A 9194-nucleotide genomic window follows, 5' to 3' on the forward strand; every position below is an offset into this window, starting at 1 on the left:
TCTCCTGCAGAGAGCAGTGGGCTGTTTTCTCTGAATGTTCCGGGCCCTGCCTTCCTGGGCACCGCAGGGCCGAGCCCCAAGGGCAGAGGGCGCTGGGCGGAGGGCGAGGTCTCGGGCCCAAACGTTGCCTGGTGGTGTCCCGGTGGCTCAGTGTGGTCTTGGGCAGGTCGGGCTCGGCCACGGCGGGAAGCGCAGGGGAAGGGTGGGTCAGGGTCAGGGCCGGATCCCGGACTTAGCCGGGCCGCAGGTGCCTAGGTGCGCAGGTGGCCGAGAGGATGGCAGGCCACGCCTGGGTGAGGTCCTGCTCAGCGGCCAAGACTGGGGAGGCGGGCGGCCCGAGGCTTGGGCAGTCAGGGATGCGAGAGCGCCCACCCAGACCTCTGGCACGGCCGGGAACCGGCCAAGGCGCGCGGGGCCTTAGCTCGGCTGGCGCTCGCTCGCCGCCGCCTTGCCGGCGTAACCCCGGCCACCTCCTTCCCCCAGCAGGAATTGCGCTGCAGGCGCGGGCGTCTCCCGCGACCCGGAGGCCAGGGTCGAGCTCTTGGGGCGGCAGGCGACATCCTCTCGCGTCTACGGCCATACCACCCTGAGCGCGCCCGATCTCGTCTGATCTCGGAAGCTAAGCAGGGTCGGGCCTGGTCAGTACTTGGATGGGAGACCGCCTGGGAATACCGGGTGCTGTAGGCTTTTGCCGCCCCTTTTTTTTTCCGCCCTCAAGCCAGGGTGCCCCTAGACACCCGCGGGCCCTGCTCGTTCCCTGGCAGGCTGTCTCGGGGGTCCTGGGCAGCCGCCCGAATCCAAGGGCTGCATGAACAGCCATGCGCCCCTCGCCACCTCCCGCCTCCACCTGCGCTCCTGCAGCTTCTGGGCTCTTTTCTCTCTCTACTTGGGGCCTTTCCCGTCCCTGGCTCCGCGGGGCCGAGCCCCAAGGGCCGAGGGCTCTGGGCGGAGGGCGAGGTCTCCGGCCGAAGCGTTGTCTGGTGGTGTCGCCGGCGTCTCCGCGCGGTTTTGGGCAGGTTGGGCTCGGCCACGGCGGGGAGCGCAGGGGAGGGGGTGGGTCTGGGTCAGGGCCGGGCCTGGACGTTGCAAGGCCTAGGTGCCCAGGTGGCGGAGAGGATGGTGGGCTACGCCCGGGTCGGAGTCCTGCCGAGCGCCAAGACTGGGGAGGCGGGTGGCCCGGGGCCAGGGCAGTCTCAGGATGCGAGAGCGCCCACCCAGACCTTCGGCACTGCCGGCGACCGGCCAAGGCCCGGGATGAAGGGGCGAGGCGGGCGCGCGCTCTCCCGGCCCCCCGAAACCCTGCGCGCAGCTTTCGGGACCTCGGAGCGCGGGTAGCTCCTGCCCGGCGAGGGGTCTGCATCGCCTCATCTCTCTCGCCAGCGCGGTGGCGCGTGGGGGTGACGCCTCCCGACTGGGGCGCGGGCAGCTGAGGCGAGCGCTCGTCCGCGCCGGCCGGGGCCATGGCTGCCGCTCCCGCCCCCGCTGCGGCTCTGGCGGGTGTCGCCGAGGCCGACTGCCAGTCAAGATGGGGCGGGGACAGGGGAGAGGACAGGAGCGGGGCGGGGAGGGATAGAGGAGGGCACAGGGGGAGGGGACAGGGGAGGGTGGAAGCGAGGGGCGCAGTGGCTGGGGTGGGGTCGGCAGGACGCAGGGCGTCACCTTCTCTTCGTGTTTCCCGGACGCGTCGCAGGAGAAGGTCCCGAGTCGCCTGTCGTCCGGGGAGGGATCTGCGCGGCCCCGGACTCGGCGACCCAGGGACGCGGCCCCTCGCTGACCACTTCGCAGCGATTACCAGACGGCGCTCTCCTGGGGCCAGCGTTCTTTCTTGAAGGCTGCTTGTTTAGTGAGGAAATTTTCCAACATCTGTCGTCAGAGAAAGTAAATTTTTGTTAATTTTCCTTTCATTTTTTAAATGCCTGTTTGGCACCGTAGCGACGGCGTCCTACTGAAACGATGCGTTCTGGTTTACTTTTCATTTCAGAAAACAGGTTACTGTTTTAGTTTTGTTTTTGGATGATACTGTTCCTGACACATAAACAATAATGAAGTTTATAAATAACATAAGACAATTAGAAACTTTTCTTGAGGTCTCTCACATGTAAAAGAGTAAAAAAAAACAAAACCAGGCTCAGTTCTAGTCCCACTTTCTGTGTTAATTTAATTTTTTTCTTTTGTTTGTTTTTCTTTATTAGCAGTTTTCTAAAGGGATTTAAAAATCAAAGTTTTAAACATGCCCAGATAAAAACACAATAGGAAAATAGTCATGGTATCAAATGTGAATTTTCCTTCAGTGTTTCTCTGAGTCATTCAACATTTATTACGTGTTTACAGTGTCTACACAGATAAATAAGGCAGGTCTTGGTCTTCAGACGCCTGTGAGGCAGCAGAGTCAAAAACAACCAAAAGTGAGGCTGGGAGTCCCTGCCGTCCATCTAAAGGGGCACGAGGAAAAGCAGGCTTTAGACATTTGAATCTCCCCATATGACAGAAGAGTCTTCCTTTTGCTCTCTGAAAATACTCTTCCAAAAGTGCATTTAGGCCACAGATGGAAATCCTAAGGAAAAATCAAAGAATTATGTCTTCTGACGTGCATCATCTTTTGTGGGTCAGTAGTATCAGGACACAATATAATGTAAGGGTCCCCTAAGATATGATGCAAGGGCATTCACAGGTCTACTGGAACCTGGGAATTAAAGGGTCAAGATATAGTACTCCCTGCAAAAGTGAACAATTTACAGAATGAGCAGCGGAGTTTTTATAGTTGTAGTCTGGAAGGTACTGAGCTAAAAACAACAACAACAACAAAACAAACAAACAAACAAACAAAAAACAAACCTAAGAAGAATCAACAAAATCCTATTACTATCTTGTCCTATCCTGTCACGACAGTCACACAGTGTATTCACATTTCCATTAGCCATCAGACCTTAACCCCCCGCCGACTTTGTGTGACCTGAAACCATACCTGCCTCACTCGCTAGGACACCTCCAGCATCTAACACAGTGCCTGGCACATTGATAACTACTTACCACATGAATAAAGGAGACATGAACAAGTTCTATACAGTCCCACGACCTCACCAAAACAAACTGTTATCCAGAAAAAGACCATTTCCTGACTTTTTGATGAAGGCGACAGTTTTGCCATCTGACTGACCAGTGTTTTTATTGTTCCATTGTATCTCTACATCTGGGGTTTCTTTATTGTCCATGTAATAATGATCTCTATGAAATATTTTCCTTTCTTCTTTATGTGGCTTCTCTATCCACTTTGGAACTCATTTGAGGGTATTGCAGTGAATGGCAATTACTCTTCCTATGCTATAAAAGTAGCAGGTATACTGAGATTGTATTTGTATCAATGTCAAGATGTATACAAAGTAAAAAATGTTTATTAGATGATTGCTTCATTTTAGTGTAAAGATAATACTGTAGTTAATGGTTACTCAATAAATGTTAAATAATACTCATCAATTGGAGGCATTTATGATTATTATACTTTGCCATCTCTCTTCGGGTGAATAATAGCACAACATAAACAGATAATGCGTGCGGTAGTAAGAGGTACACCTTACTCTTTACTTAACTACTACAGCTACAGTTCCAGTTATCTACTAAGTCACAAACCACACCAAAACCTAGGGCCTAAGATCACAAAATTTGTCATGTTTTCATGACTCTGCAGATAGATCGAGTGGTTATTCTGTGAGCTTTCCCTGGGCTTACTTGGCTGGCAGGTGGGCTGAGGCTGGTCTCAGCTGAGACAGCTGGGATGGCCAGGCAGCTCTCTAGTCTTTCACTCCGGGCTCCCTGATGCACCTGGTGCTCACAGGGTGACTGTGGAAGCTATGGCACCTCTTCAGATCTAAGCTCTGGATCTCAAGTAATGTCACTCCCACCACATTATTCCACCTCATTCGCCTGCCTCCTGCCCAAAGAAAGTTAGTCAAAGGAAGTCACAAGGCCAGTTAGAGGAACGGACCCCATCTCTCCAGAGGAGAGTAGCAAGGTCGCGCTGCAAGGGGTGTGAACACAGGAAGGCATGACCCTTCGGAGGCTGTTCTGCAGCGTCCACCATAGTCCGTCCTCTGGCTACGACAGTTCACAGCCCCTCACAGGCAAACTATCCTTACCCATTCCCAAGACTCCAAAGTCCATTTAATCACCAAAGTCATCTCTGTGTATCTCGTTGCCCAAAGTCCAGGTGCAGGCAAAACTCCTCAGCATGATTCCACAGGTTCAGCTCCTGGGGCACAGCACCTGTGGATTCAGAGCACTGTGAACTAGGAAGACAAACAGTGTGCCCTCCTCATTCTCAGCCACCCAGCCTGTGAGACAGCGACAAACACTCCCACTTCATAAGGTGAGGGGAAGGAGGTATCGCTTTCAGAATGGAAAGTTTACTGCATGCACTGAACCACAGGGTCCTGAAATCCACCTGGGCATGTCACCAGCTCCCTTGACCCTAGGGCCAGGCAGAGCTCCTTTATTACAGCAAGCTCCGCCCCCATGTTTCCTGGTCTATTGCTCTCCTTGGTTCTTGGAGTTCTTTCTTTTCCAGAAGCTATGGCTCCTGTCTGCAGCTAAGTAGCTTTCCCACCCCACAGAAGGCTGAAAGCCCAGAGGCGGTTTTTGTTTTTTTTTTTGAACTGTCTCTATTCCTTTTAATCCAAGTCGACACTACATTTGAGGCCCTTCAGTTTCTTAGAAGCCTTTCCACTTTGTCTGTCAGAGGAAGTCTCCAAGTCACTGCCTGGAATCCTTCCGGTATCTTAACCAGGGGTTTTACAGTCATCCTCTTGATTTGAATTGTATCCTGAGACTATTTCTTACATTAAATACTGTCCTGAGTCCTCTCTATTTCCTCTAAGTTCTGTTGTAAACTGTAAATTCCTTCTTTAATTTATTTCTGCTGCGGGCAATGTAACGCTCCTTGAAGATGTCCACATGATCACCCCTGAAACCAGTGAGCATTCCACCCTGCACGGCAGAAGGGACTCACCAGATGTGATGAGGGTGCGGTTTCTCCAGGTGGCCAAACCTGCCCACGCGCCTCTTCAGAAGCTGAGAACCTCCCTGGCTGTGGTTAGAGACAGTCAAAGTGCAAGAAGGACTCACGTGACCACTGCCGTCTTTGAAGACTGAGGGAGGAGAGCGAGGGGTGAGGGTGGCTTCCGGAGCTGGGGACACCTCTCAGCTCACAGCATCGAGGAAGTGGGGGTTCAGTCCTACAACCGCAAAGAACTTGATTTTACAAACGCCCAGAATGAGCAGGGACATAGTTCTGCCCCTGGGGCCTGTGGGTAGGGACACGGCCCTGCTGACGCCCTGGCTCTGGGCTGAGAGCTGTGCGAGACTTCGGACCTACAGAACTGCTCAAATAAAATGAAATGGAGATCGGGCCTGAAAATCCCCCAAGCGGACAAAACCACAAGCCACATAAAGCAAAGTAAATCCAGCTTATTTCATGAACATAAGCAAAACTTAATTATTTCGTGTAAATGTTCCTGATAATCATAAAAAAATTTCAGTCATCTTCCTAAATGGTGTAAGGTAATCATCTTTAACCGATCCCCCATTTCCATAGCTAATCACTGTAAAGGTGACACAGCAGCCTCGTAAGCCGTGCCGTGGCATCGTGTTCTCTGGGCGGATACTGGATCTGAATTCTCCCAGCTCTTCTCCTGTGCACAGTTAACCCTTACTAAACACTATTTGACTGATTTGGTTTCAATTTTTACTGTCTCTGGATTTTGGGCAGAAATATAAAAATAATAACTTTGTGTTATTTAAGCTGCTAGAGTTTGTGATCATTTTTTATCTCTCACCTATGTATCTTACCAAGCAGTTAGAAGAAGGTAATTGTTACTTTCTAGTTCTACGTGGGAATTACTTTAGTGAGGTCAGCAAGTTCATTAGGTGCACATTCTACCTTCCAGGTCGCCGCAGGCAAAAGTCGCTCAGTCCACCTCTGTTCTCTAGTCTCCAGGAACAACGTCCTTCTCACGTTTCCAGCTCGCACTGTCTGCTCTCTACCCCTTCCCGCATTCACCTGCTGCCTGACCCTAAAGACAACGCCATTCATTTGGGATTTGGCTAGAGCGATGCTAATTTCTGTCACATTTTTCTATTGCTTTGCACTTTTAGTAGCATTTCCTGTTGGAATTATCTATTGTTTTGTGCTTCCATTACTACTTTCTCGTTCATTTGCCTATCTTCTTGCAGCAATCCACCACCCTAAAATTTAGGGGATTAGAATAACAATGTATTAGTTTTTAGAAAGATGCACTCAGCTGGCGGATCAGCTGGGTTGTCTGACTCTCTCTCCAGATGCACTTCCGTCTCAGGCTTCTTCACTGCATGGAGTCTCGGCATGGCGCTCCCACAGGGCAACAGCAGACGCCGTCAGGCCTCATGAATCCAAGATTTGTAAACGTGTGAGGTCACTTCTACCACATGCTATTGGTCAGAGCAAGAACAAGGCCAGTCCACATTCAAGCAGGCAGAAGGATAAATTCAGTCCTCGATGGAAGGTGTGGCAATGTCCCATGAGGAGAGGCATGGACGCAGGGAAGCATGATTCCGCAGATCACTATATAATGATCAATCACAGCTACAAACAGTATTTCATGTAAGAAAGGCACAGAAGAAACCACGACTGATAGCCAGGGTCCAGAGCTGAGGTCAAAGTAGCAGTGAGTACTCCCACACACTAAGTCAGCAGAAAGGCCTCTCAGTAACTGTAATTACCCCATCCATGGAAGCAAGAGGAGCAGGAGGACAAAAGTGAGAATCACTGGAGCCAGGAGCTGCGGGCTTAGGAGGGGCTGCTGCGGCTTTCCTCAGCCCCTTTCCGAAAGCCAGTTGAGAATCTCTGGCTCTAAGAGATTCGCCTGCAGAGTCTGGGGGTGTCTGCATAAAAGGAACACTGGAAACTCATATTCTAGTGTACATCGAATTAGGACACAGGCTAGTCGACCTTCCCAAAGTGCACGTGAACTGTATAATGATGGCAGGGCAAGCAGAAAGGCCCATGAGTGGAGTCAGCTATCACTTCTGCTTCAATGAGAACATTCGTTTCCAGTAGGCCAAGTGAGCAAAGAGAGAAATAGCTGGGCTCGTGCCGTCACGTTAACGCCAGCACAGAAAGCTAATTTCTGAGTGAAAAAAAAACCAGCAACACTCGCCCACAGGGCACACCACTGAACACGAGAGCTGAGGGGGTTGGGACAGGCTAAGCAGGGCACTGGATTCGGAGGGCCCCTAAAGAACTCACACTTGTGCCTTGTCTAGAAATCCAGTATTTGAGTACCTATCAATGGTCAATCAGTGTCGGTGCAAGAATTAGTGTCAAACAGCACGAGGAGGACGACAATGATGGCCCGTGAAGGCCTCAGACTCCTGGAGAAGCTAGAACCTGGAAGACGGAGGAGGAAGCTGCAGCCCACAGGTAAAGGACACTCCCCACCAGGTGGAAACCGAAAACAGGCAACAAGCAGGCCATCCACTCTTCCCATTTTGGACCCTCTAAGGAACAGAGCTAATAGCCAGCAGAAAAGAGGAAGTCAAGAAGCGGAGGTTTCCTTAGCTCCCCAACTCTCATGGGCTCAGAGTGGCCCCCCAGCACACCACCCCTCCCCTCCCCTCCTCTCTGTGGTTGAGCAGGGTCTGGAAACCTAGGGCGAGTGGCTGCTGGATGTAGTGGTAGCAGCTTGGGCTTGGTCTCCCTGGTAATGCACAATGTGTTATTTGTGGTAGAAAGTTTCAGTTATGTGAGATGAATAAATTCTGGGTCTACTTTACATCATGGTGCCTACAGCTAACAATACTGCACTGTACACTTGACATTTGCTAAGAGGATGAATTTTATGGTTCTCACCACGCACACAAATAATTATGATAATAATAATGATAAATAAAGAGGGTGCCAGGATACTTTTATAGGTAGACGGATATGTTTATGGCATACTATATGGGTGGGGATGGCTCACAGGTGAGATGTCCAAACTCATCAAGTTGCATACATTAATCCGGTACAGCTTTTTGTATGTCAAGCATACCTTCATAAAAGTGGTTTAAAAAAATAAAACAAAATAGGAGAGAATATAGTCACCCAAAGCACTAAGCACAGTGCCTGACATAGTGAATATACAATCAATGAGACGATGGTTTAACCTCAGCTCAGGACTGGGAGCTGGCGCCACAGACATCTGGCAGATGGTGCCATGGCCACTGCTCCAGCTCCCAGGCCAGTACTGCTTCTGCTGATCCCCATCTCAAACAGAGAGACCGGCTGCAGCTGGTGCTTGTTTCTGACAGTTGGAGAAGGCAGGCTGCTCCAGACACACGATACTTTCTTCTAGCTACTTGCTATCCCCACTTTTTTCATCCAAGTCCCTAAATGTTGGCTCCTGTAAAAATCTGGGTTTGCAGTGTGGACGTTTTGAAGTGTGAGATTTGTGTTGTCTTCATTCCCCATCCTTGAATGTGGAGATAAAGGTGGGAAAACTGAGCACACCATGAAAGCAACAGTGATATCAGGTGTGCTCTGCCCTTCGCTCCCCAGACTTCAAAGAAGCGGCAGACTGCTCACCTCATTTTACACACAGCACTCTTCAAGGACACATCTTTGTGCACAGAATTAAATCTAACTGAAAGAAATCTTATTACTGAATTTTTATTTTGCAGAAAACATTTTGGTATAAAAGTCCCTAAGAAAATGTGTTTTATAAAGGAACGAAAATGGGGTGAGAGTGTAAATGCAAAATATATTTTATGGGTAGAGTCTGCTTTTTCTGTTACTCAGGGGGAATGAACAGACTGTACAAGTCAGATGCCAGTTTCATCTCATCGCTGCCACCAGGGGTGTGTTTGGAGGACCCAGAGGGTTGGCCAGCTAGGAGGAGCTTACAGCCTTGGTGCCCACATTGGGAACACAGTGGGTGTCCCTGGTGCTCTGGGTCCTGCAAGGCCTGAGGTGATCGAGAACAGAGGAGGGACAGGTTGAGACCTCAGAGGAAGGGAACATGGGCAAGAGTAGGCCAGTGCTCTGGCTTGAAAAAGAACAGACTTAAAAGGCCAGAGGATGGAAGCGTGTAGAAGCGGGGAAGTTGCCGTTATAAGAATCTGGTGCTGGTTGTACTCCTGTGATGGGCTGAGCCACCTTCATCCTCCCCACCCATCCCTATCCCCAG

General features: G+C 50.6%; 1 long non-coding RNA gene and 1 other non-coding gene across 2 annotated transcripts; one reads left to right on the forward strand and one right to left on the reverse strand.

Annotated features, from left to right (window-relative positions):
* Positions 1-568: 568 nt before the first annotated feature.
* LOC120601778 (5S ribosomal RNA) lies at positions 569-687 on the forward strand. The gene has a single exon (XR_005652555.1). It is a non-coding gene; the product is annotated as a 5S ribosomal RNA (ribosomal RNA).
* Positions 688-2139: 1452 nt separating this feature from the next.
* LOC120600437 (uncharacterized) lies at positions 2140-5135 on the reverse strand. The gene is made up of 3 exons (XR_005652191.1): positions 5003-5135; positions 4134-4260; positions 2140-2554 (listed from the first exon to the last, which is right to left on the reverse strand). It is a non-coding gene; the product is annotated as an uncharacterized LOC120600437 (long non-coding RNA).
* Between the last annotated feature and the right edge of the window lie 4059 nt (positions 5136-9194).

This window comes from Pteropus medius, unplaced genomic scaffold (assembly GCF_902729225.1).
Source record: "Pteropus medius unplaced genomic scaffold, Ma_sr-lr_union100, whole genome shotgun sequence".
Taxonomy (NCBI): domain Eukaryota; kingdom Metazoa; phylum Chordata; class Mammalia; order Chiroptera; family Pteropodidae; genus Pteropus; species Pteropus medius.